Source organism: Manacus candei, unplaced genomic scaffold (genome assembly GCF_025592945.1).
Source record: "Manacus candei isolate 608988 ecotype Guabito, Panama unplaced genomic scaffold, ASM2559294v1 h1tg000007l, whole genome shotgun sequence".
Lineage (NCBI taxonomy): Eukaryota > Metazoa > Chordata > Aves > Passeriformes > Pipridae > Manacus > Manacus candei.
This window is the reverse complement of record NW_026138055.1, coordinates 1,446,040-1,465,776: the sequence shown is the minus strand read 5'-3', so window position 1 is coordinate 1,465,776 and position 19,737 is coordinate 1,446,040. Positions and strand designations below refer to the sequence as shown.

The 19,737-nt window shown below is 37.6% G+C and overlaps 1 long non-coding RNA gene across 1 annotated transcript in view; it reads right to left on the bottom strand.

The window, feature by feature from the left end:
* Nucleotides 1-3,398: 3,398 nt before the first annotated feature.
* Nucleotides 3,399-19,737, bottom strand: part of LOC127481571 (uncharacterized) — a 78,546-nt gene continuing 62,207 nt past the window's right edge. Inside the window, exon 3 of the long non-coding RNA XR_007908256.1 lies at nucleotides 3,399-5,394. This is a non-coding gene — a long non-coding RNA (uncharacterized LOC127481571). The remainder of the gene's footprint in view (nucleotides 5,395-19,737) is intronic.

Below are 19,737 nucleotides of genomic sequence, written 5' to 3'. Positions count from 1 at the left end.
TGATTTATGAACATCGTTACCATTAACATAAATGGAAAATGTCCAGGTCAATCCCTCCAGTGCATCACATCAAGGGCAAATTCCTACATCATTTGCCTTTGTTACTAATTCAAATACAAGCTGTGACTAGACCAGTACACAGATTATGCTACAGCTTGAGGAGTGGAAAAAAAATCCTGCATACCATAAACAGACTCCTTACTTTGATATTATTTATTTTTTCAATAAGATACAGTATTCTCCAAAGTGACATCCTGACTGAGACTCAGTACTGGCAGGGTAAGGGAAAACAAACAATTAGGCTTGTTCCTGTAATCTATTTTTTATTGTGAGGTCATGAACTTTTCCCCCCTGACTAGCCTCACTCTAAAATAAAGTGACTGTCTTGGATATAAAAGTATCTGTGTTTTGACAGCTCTCCTGCTCTGCTTTTTCAACCCGAGCATAATGGGTAAACAGTGATGAGCTGGCAAAATGTTTCCAATTAAACACAGAGGGATCTCCTTTGCCAGTCTCCAGCAAGTGGTCTTGTATGGAACCCCCAAGTATCCTCCTTGGCCAGAAATTTATTTTGAAAGTTAATTAATTCTTAGATTAAGCCAAATTTTAAAACATCTCTTTTTCAATATAATACTGCCAATGCAGAGCAAGTATTCAGGAAGGCCACATTATCAACAAAGATAAATGTCTGTATTTTTTACATTATGGTTTTTATGTTGAGGGATTGCAAGAACTTTATAATTATTAACCTAAGGTGACAAATGTCACCATCGCTAGGATGAAGCACGATGTCTGGATGAACACCAAAGATACATATCTCACTGTCTTCCACACTCTTCGTGTTTTATTTTAAGCAACTTTCAGTTTTGGAAAATGCTAATAAATTAATAAATGCATTTATAGTGCATTATAAATAAAATTTCTCAAGCCCAAGTGAATGAAGCATTACTTGTAGGATGACATCCTCCTGTAGCTACCTGGAAGTCTCTGCAGTTGAGCAGAAGAGGAATAAACATTTTCCCATTTCACCAGAGAAAGCATATACACTCATACTTTACCTAGAATCTCTCTGGGAAACTTTTGTCCCAAACATGTCATTAAAAAAATTAGAACAATGATTGATCTTTTTAATAAATAAAACAAAGGTCAGAGTATCTTCTTTTACTGTCATATTTCAGAAGTAGGTGTGCAGAAGACTGGCTGTGGTATGAATCCTAGACTGAGAACATGTTTACTGATAGATACATTAAGGTTCACAAGGGTTTCTACACACTTGAACAGAGATCTGAGCCACTTCCAGGTACCAGAGATGTATACAGACAGCATTTTGAGCAAACCACGGGAAATACAACAGGTTTTGTTTGATTTCTGCACAAAAGGATTTTTAGCAGCATCAGTTAGTCTGAGATTTTTACAGAACTGTCAAATGGGCAAGGTTGGAAGGGACTACAGTGAGTCATCTGGTCCAACCTCTGCTCAAGTGGGGTCATCCTAGGGCACATTGCACTGGATCTAGGCAATTTGTTCCAGTGCAATGTCACCCATACACTAAAGAAAATCTTCCTCATGTTCAGGTGGCACTTCCTGTGCATCAGTTTCTGCCTGTTGTCTCTTGTCCTATTGCTCGGCCCCACCAAGAGGAGCCTGGCCCATCCTCCTGACACCGACACTTCAGAAACTTTTACACATTGCAGAGTTCCCTTCTCAGTCATCTCTTCTCAAAACTGAACAGGTCCAACTTTCTCAGCCCAACTTTCACAGGAGAGAGATGCTCCAGTGCCCTCATCATATTTGTTGCCCTCAGCTGGACCTCTCCAGTAGGTTCTTGTCTTTATTGTACTGAGGAGCCCAGAACTGGACACAGCACTACAGATGCAGCCTCACTAGGGCTGAGGAGAGCGGTGGGATCATCTCCCTTGACATTCTGGCAATGGTCTTCCCAATAGACCCCAGGATATCACTGGCCTTCCTGGCCACCAGGGCACACTGCTGGCTCATGGACAGTCTGTTGTCCAGCAGGACCCCCAGGTCCTTCTCCACAGACCTGCTTTCCAGCAGGTCAGTCACCAACCTGTACCGGTGCATTTTGTGTTTCCTTTAACTGAAAAAACAATGTGAATGTATTATCCTTCTCAAACTAAAAGGAAAGCAAAGACCTTTAAGTGCAAAACCACAAAAGTTCACACAAAACTGATTGAAATTATTTAGAACCATTCACAGTGAGATGATTTCTAGATAATGATAGACTAAGAACTCAGTAACTGACAAAGAATTTAGTGTCAAACATTTAGGGGCAGTAAGATTTTGCTCTTGTTTTGGCTTAGTATTATACCAGCAATGGCCTGGAAGGATTTTTTCCCTCCAATTGAATCTAGGCAGAAGGTGGGTCTGTTTCTTTTGTTCCACCAGTAATATAATCATTCATGTTCTTACAAAGAATTATGTCAATAATGCATATTTCCTGACACAGAAAATATTGATAAAAAGGTTTCCGTAAATAATTCAAAGAAATCTGAAAAATTGGAGGCAATCACACAAAATATTGCCTGAAAGGTTGTAACTAAGACAGGTAAGTAAGGTCTGGAAGGGTGATAAGTATTGCTGTCAGATCTTCCTCCATGTTTAGACCATTCCCTACAGAATGCTGAAACTCACATGGACACCAACCCTACTTAATGAATATATTTTATTAAATCATTTATAAAAAGCCTCCACATGGACCACAGAGGATTAATAAATAAGTCTCAAGTAGGTAAAAAAATCAAAGAAAGGTTGTTCAACTGACCAGGAAACAGGCTTAAAGAAAGAAGGGGATTTTGCCCCAGAGAGAAGATATTCCTCTTTTCTCTCTTCACAAGTGAAGGGAGTTATAATTCAACAAGTTCACAATAAATTATTAATTCTGTCTTGTAGCAGTAATTGATAAAACAGATGAAAAAAAATATAGCAAGAAATTCACTAATCACTTCAAACACTATGTCCCACTGTGAGTTTATACCCCTTAATCCACACCCTGTAGAATGTACGTGTTCTCCCACCAAAGACACACACATATTCACCCACCTCTTGACACTGCCTTTGCTGCAGTGATCAGTGTGACAGGTTAGAGCTCCCCAGGTGGAGCCCTCTGAGAGCACAGGCTCTGAGCTGGTGGGAGTAGGACCCTGCTCTACTTTCAGGAAGATAAGTCATGTTTTTGAGTTGGTAGAATGTTTTGAAAAGTAATGCAGTATTATCATAATGTAGTTGAAACTGCCTGGCTGGCAAGACAGAGAGAGAGATTCCTTTAGCTAGTCAATATTAACAGCATCCACACTGTCTTTGCTATGGTTTAGGATAGAGTTTGGGCTTCACACCCTGATGCAGCAATGATGTGCAGGAGGGTTTTACTATCTTATAGTTGTTTTATTCTTCCCACCCATATCCCCTCCCACAACACTGGCACCACTTGAGCAGCAAAAGGAGAGAGTTAATGAATGAACTCTGACAGAATTGATGAGTATTTCATTCCCTTCATCTGTTGTCTACTGAGAGGATAGGAATGTATCAACATCCTCCTGTTGATAAACTCACAGTCCCCAAGACACTCACTACGAGAAGGGCTCTGTGGCATAAGACTGGGAGTTCCCTCTTCCTTTGTCCCACCTGCATCCAAAGCTGTCTTGCTATAACCTAAATTTTATATATATATATATAATTTTCCCATATATATAGTAGTGGCCAATAAATAGTTATATAACTGTTAACCCCCTTTTCCCATTAGAAATATTTGACAGATAGAATGGAGACACTGGTTGGGTAGATCAGTTCTCCAGTGAAACAAACATTTTATTTCTTATATTCTTTGGTACTATCTCTTACTTTGATACCTAAGATCAAACATTTCCAGATTTAGTGTCAGCAAGGAATTTCCCTTAGGTAAGGTTGGTTGGGACTCAGCAGAATAGGATATATGTATTCTGTAAGCTCATCTAGGTATATTTTACACAATTGATTCCCTGCCATTGCAAGGGCCTCTGGCACTGTTGGTATTTCAGTTGCACTTGATCTTTACCTATGGTGCATCCATATTTATATTGATGGAAAACTAAGTGCCTTAGCTTATAACTGAGGTTATTGAGCTCAGTATAGGGACATATTTCCTGTCCTGTCTCTTATGGCTTTAAATTCCTTGTAAGATATAGTGAAATACTTCCATAACCCAAAACACTGTGTAATTTCTAAAGCAAAATTTTTCTACAGTTCATGTTTTACCAATAAAGATACAAAATTCACCCAACAGGAATATTTTTCCCAAATATAGAATTCAGAAGATAACACCGAGTGCATTGATTTCTTTCCATTACTCTTTTCATACATATTTCTCACACTCTATCTTTCCACCATTTACTTCACTTGTTCTTTTTTGCTCAATATACTAAATTGAGGGAAAAATCAGGTTATTAGTCATCTGTTTGTAATAGTGGAAACAACATTATGAAAGGACACCCTTTCATTAATGTGTTTTCGGCCCATTCCTATTGCTCTGCTAATAATGTGAGAAACTCAACACAGGTCAAAATTCATTCTGACCCTACAGCTACTGTGTTAGCTTCAGACTCTCTATTATTCTACACAGAGAAGGGGAGAGGTTGTTTGAAAGTGCTGCATTTCTATAACATAATTTTCCTTTTCCTCCAGTTATTCTGTACATTTTGGAAAGTATTGCTCTACAGTTAAATATGCTTTGGACTGCATTTCTGAACAGCTTGCAGAGACTACCACATAATCTAATGAATGTTATACTTGAAGGCTTAACCTCATTAATTGGCACTTTGATACCCTCCTGATCTCTTCCTTCCTGCTTCCCAAGAGAAGTGTCAACATACAAAACTCAAGATTTGCCAGCTGATATTTTTAAAGGGATAAATAATTTAATTCATAAAACTGTGAAGTACCTATTCAATCATAAATGTGATTATAACAGAGTTTCTCTCTGTAGAGTGAGGAACAAGTCCCTGTTTGGGATTTTCAGGACAACTTACAGTCTATTTCTCAATTGCAATGTAGGACCATGGAGAAACCCAAACTAGCTTGGGTGTTAGGTACGGTATGAACAGGGTAAGATATATCTTGTGAGCCTTCAGACAACATCTGTAAATAGAAAATTTCTGCCTAAGTTTTGTATGATGACTTATTATGATCAACACAGAAAAGTAGGATTTTCTAGACCTCAATTCATCTGACTTCTTTTAGTTGTTTGTTCTAAGAAAGGATGAACGGAAGTGCCTTTTCCTCCCTGTAAAGAGAAACAGAGACAGACTTCTACTTTCTTCAGCTTCTCCACCAACATCCCAGACTGCATTCCTCACTGGTGTAGTCTCACGTCCTCCAGTTCTGGATCAGAGAATTGTTCTGAAAAAAAAAAAAAACCTCAGAAAACCACAACAAACCCACAAAAAAAACCAACCAACCAATCAAAGAAAAAAAAAAAAAACAACAGGCAAAAAAACCCTCCACCCAAACTTTACTGTTTTTGATGTTATTCTGGTAGCACAGGGAGGAATGAAAAAAATCCCCAGTAAATCTTCTTGTCCAACAGTGTTTGTCATTCCATGTATGGTTAAAATGACAGTTGGCTTTCTACAGACACATCTAAGAGCACGAGAAAAAGATAATGTTTCATCATTTCTAGACACACAGAATTTGTCTGAAAATAGTTTTTAGGTTGGTAATATTCACTGGTGGTGTGTTTTCTAGAAAAGATATGTGTTGTATTTTAAGCTATTTAAAGAAAATCCCCAAACTTATTATTAAAGCTATTCCTGTTTCAGTCATTAACATAATTTGGTTTTACTTTTCAAAAAGTTCTGTAGAGAAAATACAGTTGTATGTAATTCTTGCTCCTCTTCTGTTCATCCTGACTATCAATTTCTAAGCACCCCAAGCAACAAACCTCTCTCACCCAAGGAGACTGTCTCTATAAAAATTAAAGCCTTTTTAAAAAGCACAATTCAATGCATAAAATATAATAACATCCCCGATTTATTTTTTTTAAAAATCTAGGTTATAAATTACTAAAGAAGGAAAAGCTATATATAGAATTCAGGTGAATAAATAATTATATTTATGTTATTATAAAAATAAATGCCCTTCATAGTACAATGTCAATAATATAAGAAAATAGCAATAGTGAATGGCAGGGTGTTATCCCAGGAATGAACTGTGCTTGATCAATCTAACACCACCTTGTAACTTTTCTGCTTTCTTGATGCATTCTTATGACCTACAAAGATCTTGGAAATACAGACTCTTTTTAACTTTGCCACTGCCCACAAAGAAATCTAGTGTCAGAAAAGGATGGGGCACCTTATCAGAACATTTCAGCCTGAAAAATATAAAAGAAAAAGGTTGCTTGAATTTATGGACAAGGGAAAAAAATCCCTTGCAAAAGAGGCAACTTTCTGCTTACAACCATGTCCTGCAAATCTCCAAAATAAAAATCAGTACAGAAGATAGCTTCTCATGATATTCCAGGGGAAAAAAACCCGTATTTTTCAAGCAATTGAGGTAACATGAAATCAAAAATACTTAAAAAACAAGAAGAATTAAGAATCTAAGAGTATAAGAGTCTCAATCTCAGTGAATTCTACAGTTATTAGTTAGGCTTTAATTCACTGCAACTCTTCCTAATGGACTGACAATTAATTATTCTATTGTCTATTCAAAAACTGTGGCATATTACTCTGCTGTAGGGAATACATTCTAATTTACAGTGTTATAGCCCAGCAGTGATATTGAATATGATTACTCCATCCTACCCTTCTCATACACAACCTAAAAGGTAACATACACTTTTAGCAGACATCCACAATTATTCAGTCTCTCCACCTCTGATATGGTCCTGCATAACATAATCTTTACATTTAATTCTAAATGTGAAAGATTTTTCCTGGTTTTAAAATGGACATCACAGTTATGGGTTGGGTAGTTGGAAGGTCCTCTTACATCCTCCAAGTGTGCACCCCAGAGTGACTGCTGTGTAATCTTGCATAGCACAGGACAGTCCATCAATCTTAAGGGACAGTCTCAACCAGTAGTAAAATAATGAAATAACTATGCTGGAAACTTGTAAAACGTATTACCCAGAGGGCTTAAAAGATCTGGCTTTGAAGTGATTAGATTAAAAAAAAGAGAAATACATATTTTTATAAGATGTATATTGCAGAAAGTAAAAAAAAAAATAAAAAGCAAGAGGAATTAAGGTCTTGGTTCCTATTTCTCTTTTTTCTTGCAATTTCTTTTCAGGCTCTGATATGTTCTATTCATTGTTGCTTCCATATATAGAAAGACAGAAGTGTACTCTCTACTTGCTGTTATTTTCATATCCCTTTCCTCTACAGACAGATCTCCATCTGTTACTGACAATCCACTGAATACCTTTTCCCTAAACCAACATCTTTAATATATAAGCAAACCTTTTCATCCCCGGTGCAAGCATGAATGGGAACAAACCCTACCAGCCTGATGAGACTCATAGAGAGATTTCCCTGCTGAGAGTGTATTCGGTATATCCCAGACTGAAGGTTGATTAACTCCATACCAAAATCCATATATATCCACTCACAGAGAGTATCCTTTGATTTTACCGCTTTCCATTAATCCAGATGCTATCATAAGGAAAACCCGCTGCACTCAAAGTATATTACTTTTATATACAGCATCTTCACTCCCTTGAAGGGTCTAAGTCTTCAGAAGTTGGTTACATGGCCAAATAGTTTGCACACAGAGTAATCAATACTGACAATATGAAGACATGTTCTTCCATAACCACGTACAAAGAGCACTTCAAAAGTATAAAAAAAGGAGACTAAGTTCTATGTGATCCCTGAAGATAATATATATCTAAAAGCACATACTCAGATATGTTGTAGATTATCTAGACACACACCTCAATGATATCATTTCACACATTTCCATAAGAATATCTTCACCTCAAACGTGTCCCTAAATTAGAAACAACTTCTTGTGGGTTGTCTGCCTTCTGACAGTCTCTGAAGCTCAGCATGGAATTTCCCAAAATCACCTGTTGATCACCTCCACAAATATACTCTCTATGAAAAACAACAAATCATTTCTTAAATACTATTTTTTAATTAAATTTTGTTTAGTTCTATGATTTTATTTTAAGTTTAACCTTGTCAATTGCCACAAAAGTTTGTGTTTACCTTGGAGATAACTGAATACTGAAGAATATCAGTCAAATAATTCGGGACTCAGTGAGGAAAACTGTAAAACTCAAAGGCTCAGAAATTCTTCCCAACATTACAAAATGAAAACTGAATTACAAAGACTCTGGATTTTGAAAAAGTTGGCCAGGTTGGATGGGGACCAAACTGGTCCAGCGGAAGGTGTCCCTGTCCATAACTGCAGGGTTAGAACTGAACGATCTTTAAGGTCCATTTCAACCCAACCTGTTCTATGATTCTATTATAGGATGAACCACATTTGGCAAATTCACCACATATTCCAGATAATTTTTTCAACTGGTAAAAAGTTGTTCCTTTTTATAAGGGGTATCAGGCCTTCTAACCACCCAGCTTTTGTTGTCAATTTTGCAGGAGGTATGAGTCCTTAATGTACTGGCATTTAAATATAAACTAGTATAGATTCTAGAACATGTAGAGAACATGTACCCTGTGTGAGATGGGGATAGAAATCTTCTTGTCCAAGTTTGATATGAAAGCACACCTACAACTGATCAGCTTTGCCCTAACCCTGAGGGAGAGATAAAGATCGGTAAAAGGACACATTTTGAGACATTCTTGCCACACACGATGGTAGTGATAGGTTCTGAAACACAAAGCAAATCAACCTGCAATATACCAATATTCTTCAGCTGCTGCATCTTTTCAATGTGTCAGTAGTTTGAAACCTATGGCATGGCATGACCATCTGGTAAAGACTTTGCCCAACCGTGAAAATATACAGTGGGTGTTCAGAGGATAGTCCATATAATCTTGTTCTGTTCATAAACATTGACTTTTTAGTGTGCATCTACTTCCAAGTGCCTTTGAAATTTTGACTGTCCTTTTTTTAAGTGACTGATTAAGAACAGTTATAAACATCTGCATGTATACGTGCTTTCCTCAATGCTGAAGGACAAAAAAGATGGGCTGTTGTCATTGCATTATCATGCAATTGCTGTGCATCTTTCTTTAGCCTTGTAATGCAGGGGGTCAGACAAAACGGCCAGGAAGGTCCCTTTTAATTGGAAAATCCATTAAATAGACAGAGAGGAGCGTGAAACGTATACTATGAAAAATACAAGCATTAACCTATTTTTCGCTTCAAGATCATGTGCTGGAAAATATTTAACAGAAATAAACAGAGCTCAAGGCAAGGGTCAAGCAGCAGAGAGCTGAACAGATAGTGTACCATTAATATAAAGGATTATAGTCAGCATATGACTCAGAGTAATTCTGTGGATGCTCTGGCAAAGACATACTTACAAAAGGCTTCTAAATGAAACCAATGAAGCAGGAGTTCTGAGAGTTTAGCAGCACGTTGGTGTGGTGCAGCTGGAAAAGGAAAAAAAACACCCACCAGGGGAAAAAAAGTAATAAACTCTTGCTACCCATGGGCAGACTTCACAGCAGTTGAATAAGACAAATAGAAGAAAGCATCCACTACTGCCCAGAGGGAAATGTAATGACCCAAGATATGACCTGCCATAGAGAGAGCCCTCTGGAATAAGACAGAAGTAGAAATCTGAGAAGTTATGTGAAACTAAAATAGGATCTGAATTAAGTCCAAGTCAGCAAAGCACTGATGGAATTGAGAGAAAATTTTGATAAAGCACTGCTGCTCCCTTCCCCCACTTGAAGAAATATTATTGCTCAGGCTACTCAAAAACAAATATAACACATGTAATGGGAAATATATTGTGACTGAATTGTCACACTAGTATTGTTTATACAAGAAAAAGGGTAAGTGTAGGAGTCTCAGAACAGAGATTGAGAGTGGCCCAGCTGTTACATCCATGTACTATTAACACAGAGACACCAAGGCTGGTTTTAATTCTGAGACAGTTTTTATTTATTCTCTCTGTAGTACAAGCCCTTAAACTTCATAAAGATTGTAAAATTTTACTGTTCTTGCTGAAACAAATCTCTACTGTGAGAAAGTCATTGCTTGCAAAAAGTCTAAGAATTGCCTTTTTTTTGCTTGGTTGGGGTTTTTTTTGGTTTGTGGTGGTTTTTTGACTTTTTCTTTGTCTTTTATATCAATATCAGGAAATGCAGGCATGGGATCTTTCAAGGATAGAAAAGATTTTCCAGTGTATAAGATCCTTGTACATCTTTAGCTAGAGTTCTTCTCCAGTAGCAGATGAACAGTACAGAAAATATTTGAGTTATGGATTAGAAAAATAGTGATTCTCCTATTTTTAAAGGTCTCCTGGATTTATTTATTTTCTGAAAATAATAGAGCTCATTTTTCATCATCCGAGGTAATTAAGTTAGGCATCAGCATGCACTCATTCTCTGCTGCTCTTCCTTTTTCTTTCTGGCAGTCTTTATCTATTTGACATGAGAGATTAACATTAATCTTTCGAAAGAAAGTATCTGGCCCAAATTTGCCACCACAGTCTCACATCCTACTCCATTTAAACAGACTAAAAAAAGTGAACTTTTCATGGAATGCTAACATGAAACATGTTGACCAAACCTTTCTCTTCCCCTTGATTTGCTGAAATATTTGTTGACTGTGACCTAAATCTGTCAATAGTTTAGCTACCTTGAAGTTATATTTTCCAGAAAAGAAACTTTGTCTGGAAAAGGAGAAAATTCTCCCCAGTCTGTGCTATAAGCTGAAGATTTTAATGCACCACCTCAGTGAATCTCCTTTGTATCATTCCTTCTGTATTTTTTCATCACAGGTCTTCTTATTGATCTCCATTATACATATAACAAATTCTTACAAATAGACATGCATCTATTAATACGTTTACCCAAAAGATGGGGAAAGGCATAAAAAAATGAGTATTTATTGGCTCCCTTACTTGCATCTGTGATAACGGCAGGAGAGGTTTCTCCTCTGAATCAAGAATTATAAACTTGACCCAAAATACTCAAGTTTTTAAGCAAGAAAACAAAAATCAGATTCAAAGATGGCTCTTTATTTTTTTTACTTTTTTTTTTAATCCTCAATAATCCTGTAGGTATCTTGTCTTATCTGAAGGTTCTGCCTTCAGTTTATTCACTGGAAATCCGTAACTATTTGTTCTTGCACTGATGCTATCCTCTGCCTTAAACAATTATTTCCCTTCTCCATTGCTTTTCTCCTGAGTTTGCTCATAAGAATCAATTATGTCCCTTCTCAGGCTTTGTTTTAAGAGCCTAACAAAGCTGTGCTCTCTTGAACACTTCTATACTGCCTTCTGTCACAATCAAGTGTAGTCCAAAGATCTCTGAGCTAGAAAAAATATAAGCTAGTCTGCCTACACGATTCTATGCCACATCCCATGGAATCACAAGTTTAAAACTCAAATTAATATAGTCTCTGTTGTGCAGCACAACATTCTTGCTAATAATTTGCTTCCTTCTGCCTTCTAATCTTCCTGTCTTCCTTCTCTGCCCTGAGTGATCAATTTACTCACACATTTCTCTTCTGCCTTTGCATTTTCTCACCCCTCAATAATGTTCATCTCCCACTGAAAAGAATCAGTGGATTAGGGTTTGAATATGATCAGTGGAGGAACAGAGTGCAACAGAAAAGAGAAATGCTCTAGTCTTAAAAGAGATCAATTGACAAAGGTGGTGCCCAAAAGGCAGAATAGAGTTAAGATAGATGATGTAAATCATTTTGGATTTATTGGGCTGATAATGAAAGACACTGAATGCGCATCACATCTACTCAGCTCAATAAAAATTGAGAATAGTGTTTGTTAAGAACTGGATGGAAGAAGAGGAGGCAGAGGGATATAAAACAAGTAATTAAGATACTGTGAGAAAGCATGATGAAGTGAGATTAGAGATAGAAGGGATTTTAGGAATGGCTACCTAGTTCATTAGTAACCAAAACAATATTTTCCCTCCTAGCACGTATTGTACAGATTCTAAAATCAAGTTCTAAACATGGACCATAAAATGTCCTTGCATGGTGGAGAATGAGCAACCCCATATTTCTGGTTTTCTTTCAGCCTTGGGAACAGTTGCCTAACTGCAAAGAAAAAAAATTAAAAAGCCTACAACTAAGATAATGATGACTGTTCTAAATACCAGACTGACTGCTCTGAAACTGGTTTGTACTAAAAAAAAAAAAAGAGGTGATTTGTGAGGAAGAGGGGAGGAGGAAAGAAGTCACATAGCTCTCCTAAAGACAGATGGAAAAGTCTGCCAAGCACCACCACAGTGGACACCTGCTGTGCTCTGAGTGGTGGATGATAAATAGTGTGCAGCTGTAAAATGGTGGGTTGGGCACTCTAGAGCTCTTTTACTTCTCATTTCTGCATATCACAGACTTGAGTTGTGTCAATTCCTGTCTACAGAGATCATTAAACGTGCTCTCAACACTTTGCTGATAGACATCAAACATTCCTTTTGGATTCCTCCTTATAGTAGTTGGGTTCGAAAAGATCGTCTCAATGAAAAAGTAGTATTTTGAAATTTTTCCTGAAGACTGTTTAACTGTGAGTTAAGCTACTTTGGTTTATGTCATGGAAATCAAGGCAATTTTTCTCAAAACACAGGAAGGTGAAATATGACTGCTTGGAGTTAAGGGTTATCTTTTCAGTATGAAAAATAGACAGTCAGAGGGTTAGAGGTGAAATATGTAAGTACCTCAATCTAACTGACATACTCCTATAAATAAATTTGATTTTAATGGGAATTTTCCCTGGCGAACAAATGACTAAGGAGCATTTCATAAAGCCCAAAGGTAGTAGCTAGTATTTCAAGGACACTTCTTTCTTCCTGAAGGGGATTGCACTATATAACATCTACATGTAGCAGTTATGAAATATACATAACTAGGAAGGGAGAGAGAGAGAATAAAATAGTGAAATAAGTGCATTTGCATATCTGGAAATCATGTCAGTCCCCATTTTTGTACATATCCCCACAAGTGAAGAATTACACCCACAGTTATGCATGCTAAATTCACAAATCATGTTTCAGAAGTGACTTTGAAAACTTTACAAAATTCTCTTACTAGAAAACATGTTCAAATACGCAAGATGGTGTGGGGGAATTAAAAAAAAAAAGTGAGAAGAAGAAGAAAAGAAGAAAAATGAAGAGGAATCTGTGTAAATATCACTGTGCTGATCTAGGGGTTTGGATCTCTCTACGAAAAAGCTTCGAAAAAGCTGTTTAAAAAAATTTTAAAAAATTAAACCCAAACAAAACCAGTGGCAGATCAGAAACACAGAATTGCTGAACATCAGACTCTAAGTCTACAGGTGAGAAGAGTTTAGTAGACAAGAAAAAATACTAAGTTTATGTTTGGGGGGGGTGATTTCAGGGAAAGAAAGAAAAGGACTGACTAACTAAGCCTAAATAAAGGAAAAGATGTTTGTTATTACAGGGAATTACTGTCACGACTTTACAAAGTAGAAATGCTGAGATGGGAATGAGGAGGTGAACCCAGTTGGTGGCCAGTTACCAGTGCCATCCTCAGGGCTAGTGCTGGGGCTGACATTGTTTCATACCATCATCAATGACTAAGGCAATGGGGGCGAGTTTCACTCCTCTTAAAATTGGGTGGAGGGTGGATGTGCTGCTCTTCAGATGGACTTTGGCAGGCTGGAGAAATGGTAGAACATGAAATTCAAATTCCAGAATTTGAGACAGACCCCACCACGCAGGTGTGCAGAGAGGGGCTGGCCGCAGAGAGAGCAGCAGGGAAGAGATGAAAGGATTTTAGCAGCATAACAAACCACCGTGGCAAGACTTTTCCTTTCCATAAACTTTCATTTCTCCCTTTTCGCCATTTGCTGAAATAAAATACTGAGAAAACAAAAAATTAAAAAAAAAATGGAAACTGAAGGGTTAATACACTTGAATATGACAGAGAGCCCTGCCATGTGTTTTGAAAGCCATTTGACAACACAGAGCGGGAGGTGTGGTGCCCTGTAGTTCAGAGGGTACATTGTTTACCATAAAATGCCGGATTTGCATATGGTAAGTACTTTCTTTTATTAAAAAGCAATGCAAATAGTCACACAAACTCCTCTGTAAATAGCAAAGGAGAAGACTTAGCCACCCTGACTGAGGAATTACACCAACCAAAACGGCAGCAGAATCTGGCCTAGACATTCAAAAATGCCCAACTTATCTCTGAGAAACTTAAGTAATTTTTCTTTCCTCTGTTTGGTGGCAGCTTTCCTCCTTTATCATCTGTACAAAATCAAAAAGAGGTCAGCCCCTCCTGCACATGAGAAAAAACCCTCTTATTTAAAAATAAGATTTCAGTCTTGTGTGGGTTATGAAACTCTACTGGCAAACAAAGCTCACAGAAACCCTTATAACCTATAGGATACACAGTTTATCTTTGCTCTGATTAGATCTTCCATACATTTTAATCTCTTCTCTTTCTTTACAGACTTTATAATAACACTCTCTTCAAGCAAACACTCTTTAATCTTATAATTTGAAAACTAATTCCATTTCAGCTGTCTTTTTGGCAAGTGACCTTTTCTTCTTCTTTTGCTACAAGTAAAAAAAAAAAAAATCCCGTCTTTCTGATTTTTATCCTCGACATTCTGTATCTCAGAACTGTTCATCTACTGAGGTTTTTGTCAGCAATAATATTTCTCATTCTGAATTTCTTGGTGAACAAACCTTAGAAAATGTTCCTTCCTGAAAGCCATTTGATTAATTTGTCTAAATGCATTTCTTTAGTAAACCGGTTGATTATTTGAAAATGTCAGGGTCTGGGAGCAGATCTGAGAGTTATCCTGGCAAACACTATCGACCAGATTAAAAACAAAGTGTAGAGACATGACAGCGAGGTGGACCAATCACTGGTCTGCCATCTGTCACAGATGGATTAAAACAGTCTTTCTGTACTGATATCTAGGAGACACTAATTCCAGTCCAAATACATGGATTGGCTCATGCAGAAGAAGATTTACTCAGAGGACAGGTTTTTTTCTAGGTGATTGAAAGTCATCTGTCATCTCACTAAAACAAACTGCTTGTCCTGATCACAAAAAAGCTCACATGTCCTATGTACTATTTTTTAACTACTACATCTAATTAATTTAGGGAATCACTACAAAAGATTCATATATATCTTGAGTGGACTAAAGATAAAATAGTTAAGAGCTGTAAACCACTGGTTTAATCTTAATAGTGTTTTTACCAGTAAAATGGCCATTGATCATACAAAGCCTGAAGGATTTTCCCGCAGAGAAGAAGTTAACAAAGGAAGATTTCTCTGTCAGTTAAAGCAGCATGAATCCAATTTAACTCCACTGGTCTCATATACATCCACTCCAGACCGAAGTGGTGTTACCACTACATAAACAAAATCTGAGTCACTTCGCCCCAGAAATTAAGCTGTCTCCATTATTTGATGGGGCTTTTTTTAGATGTAGGCTTAGGCTGTGATGAATAACTTTTTTGGACTGGTATTTCTCACTTAAACACAGAAAAAAGTCGACCACTTTATTTAGACCAGATGAAATTGATACTATTTGGAATTTTTGTCCACAGTCCAGATGATGGGACACCCTCAACAAGTTTATGGATGACATCAAACTGGGGGTGTGGTCAAGCAGTGGAGGTTGTCAGTCAGAAGGACCTGGATAGGCTGGAGAAACAGCCTCACAAGAACTTCAAATGCTGTGTTCTTCTGGATGTCTCATTACGAGAAAGATGGGTGAAAGTTTAGTGGTGGACACCAAGCCAGTCAAGGAACTGGAGCATATGGAGCCCCAAAGAAGCTGAGAGAGGTGGGTCTGTTCAGCCTGAAGAAGAGAAGGTTCAGAGGTGAGCTTCGTGCTGTTTACATCTACCCAGCTGAAACACACAGAAAGGCAGAGACTCAGGGGTGCACAGCAGTGGAGGGAGAGGCAACAGAGACAAGTGAAAACATGGAAAATTCTGATTAGATACGGGGGGGTGTGGGGGAGAATTCCGTGAAGGTGGTCAAACAATAGCAGAGGGGTTGGGTTATCTTTATCTTTGTTGGTGTTTGAGTACCAACTACTTAAAGATTTGTATAATCTGCCATGAGCTCTGTGAAGAAGTTTGGTCTAAATGACCTCAGGAGTTTGCTTCCTGTGATGCTACAGCTGACATTTTGATGGCTAAAGTTAGCCCATGTAAATCCTACCTGAACAATTCTTCACAGAAATAAGATAAAACTTCTCAGCAATGGTATGAAGGAACTAAAATCTAAATTTCCTGGATAAATCTTGGTTTTTTGTAACATAAGGCTCTTCAAGTAAGTCACATTATTATTTTTAGGTTACAGAAGATTTGTCTGATTACACAGAACTGGCAAATATGATATCACTGGACAGCAATAACTACAATGGTAGATATGCTTTCATGTTTCATTTACTTCAGTTCTTTGGTTTTAAGTTTCCTAGTAAACATACCTATCAGGGGAAAGTATTCACAATAGTTAGGAATGTCCATGGTTCTATCTTCACTTCTGTATCTTGGCTGTAGTTTGAACTGGAAATTCCCTGTTTTGATCTCTGTTCTGTGCAATATAACAAAATAGATTTTTCCTCCCACATTTTTCATTTTGGAAACAATTATAAATGTATCTTTATTTAAAGGAGCTTTATTAAATTATATTCAAAAAAGTGGTGTAGATACTAGGCTGAACAGGCCAAAAAAAGAAGTCAGTATCCAGCATATAAAATCTCTTTGTATTGGGCTGAAGACTAGGAGAGTAGAGAGAAAAGCATTGATTAGATTTGTGGGTTGATGCCTTAAAAAAAAAATTAAGAAAAGATCATTCTGTCACAGAATGACATCTCTTTCCTATTTTCCTTTGCCAGCCAGCAGAGCTAGGGGCATCTGAGAAGAGAAAGCTGAGCTCTAAAAACAAATAATTCCAAATGCATATTGTCAGCTGCTGCCCACAATATAAATAACCTAATTTGCCCTGTACACAAGCCTACAAGTAAATTATTCTAACAGCACTTCAGAAAAGATGAATTTTCAATTGTGGCTGCATTATTTGCAGTTCCTGAACAACACTTAAACAGGCAGAAAGAAACTTTTTTTCAGTTCATTCTCTAATTAATCTAGAGACTTAATGAATGCCAGGGAAAATGCTTTGACTGACTGAGATGGTTTCTTAATTTGCTCTAATGTGGAAGAAGGAAATAATGGTTGCCCTGTTGCAGAGCAAGCCAGGGTAAGGGTATCCGAAAACCTTCCTGCACCAAAATTCCTCTGCAGCCATCCAGGAGAGAAAGCCTCAGCATGTCAAATGTTACACAAACATGTGACTCAGTGTCTCAGCAAAAAAAAACATTTTAACTGTGCCTCCACCATCCTTCTTTCTTTATTCCTTGCCTGTGCTTTAACCAATATGGGCTATAGCCATACAAGTAATCTCAACAGCAGCAGCAGTGCCTTGATTTTGAGGCAAGCTGGCACAGTTTGGCTATGCCTGTGTGACACCCTCAGGTACCTGGGTGGCTTTGTCCATAGGTCCTTTTGGGGAGAACCCCGAAGTCTGGATGGTTTATGAATTATTTCGCAAAATGTACTAGGAAATCTTTGAACAATTCAACATTCAAACAGTCAAATTATAATGCCCAGGCCATTTTTTGATTAAAAATCTTCTTTCTCTGCTGCCTGATGAATTCTTCAGCTAACTTAGCATGTCTTTACATCAGCAGGCACAGCAGTCCAAAGGAGAGGTTTACAGAAGGAAAGGAAAGAGCTGGTGTTGGTGCTATGTCATCTTCACTACAAGCATTTGGAGGCTCTGCTCCAGTAGTGGTCTGTTAGTGGTTGGGCATTGGTTGTACATCTTTTGGGTTAGTTTCATCACAAATAAATCCATTTTGAGAGCTCCAAAACTGCTTCTCAACAGGAAGCAAAGCATAATAAACAAGTACTTGCTTTAGTCGTGGACACTCCCTCTGCACTAAACTGCTAATGTACATGTATCCCTACAGGGCATGCAAAAGATTAAAAAAAAATATATTGAATCATCATAATGAAGAAAGGAAACATGAGGTTCAGTGAAAGTCCTCAGTTTAAGTGTGAAGCATTTGTGTCTGGAAGAATATCTGCGTATCAGTGTGAAAGGAACATGACAGCCCTCAGGAGTCAGTGGTGATGGTGGGCTTATGGCATGTGTTGAAACAGCATCAAAGTAATCACTCAATTCTAGTTTTAGATTAGGGACAGGAAGATTCCCCACTTTCAAATGGGAGGAATTACATGTTTTTAAGCAGTGACTCCTGGACAGCACACTGTTTTCCAGTGGGCTTTCTGTGATAAAGTACTTCCACACCTAACAATAAAACAACTTCCTTAAGGTGATGTTTCATATGGTAAAAACCTATAGAGTTTTGAGGTTTGCATCATTTCCACTAATAACAATAATGATTACCACCATGATAGCTAATTATCCAAGTTTAAATGAGACTGAGATTGACACTCAAAGTGGTCCAGCTTTTTTTTTCCCCAGTTCTTTTGAGAAACATCTTTGAAATTAGTGGATTTTTTTCCACCTGAAAACTGGCTAGATTCTTGAAGTAGTGGCAACATCATACTACTATAAAGACTCAGTTAATTTCATAATGTAAACTTACACTAGGAAAAATGCCACTGATTCTTGAGGCAGTGTGATACAGCTGTATCCTCCCTTGCAAGGGATTCTTGAGACAGCAATTTGCAAGCAATTGGTGGGAGCTGTGTATGTGTTTATTGAGTCACTGTACTAGGTGATTAAAGTTTCAGGTAATAGCAAGATTGATTTTTCACAGATATGTAATTCATTAGTACTTCATAAAGGGAGTTGGAAAAAAAAATCAGAAGAAATCAGATTTTTAAAAATATCAAAGAATATGTGTAGGTAGGCTGTAAATGCGTGTCTTCCTGCCATCAAGTATACCCATGCATCTATGTAAGTGGTACCACAGCGGAATTTAAGAAATAAACATTAAAAACACTTTGTCATAAGAGGACCATAGGCATAAGTTGAAAAAAAGAGAAGTGCAGCTGGATAGAAGAAAAAACTTCATCCCCACCAGGACAATCCAACATTGGAGCAGGTTGCCCACAGCAGATGTATAGCCTCCACCCTTGGAGGGAAGACCCAGTCCTTGTCTTATTTCACTGCTGACCTTGCTCTGAGCAAGTAGCTTGAACCAGACACCTCTTGAGTTCCCCTGCCACATGAGCAAGGCTTTGATACTTAGGATATCTGGCATACTGCTATGTCATCATTTCTCACTCATTATGTCAGTGCACTTAATGGATCATACCACCTCATTCTGACCACAGGGTGTGCATGTGAGTGCATCTCTACATACATTTTTGCACATGTGGCAGGAGGAAATGAACATGTCAACAAAAGGGGTTAGAACACCTTCTTATTTCTTGTCACAAAGGAAAGATTTTCCATAACAGAAATTTTCAGTTAATGTGGACAAAGTGCTGAGAACACTGAGAAGTTAATTATTTTCTGTTTGAAGGCTGTTTGTTATAATTTACATGCTACATTTAACAGCCATACTACAATGATGTATATTTATATAGTAGTATTCAATAGTAT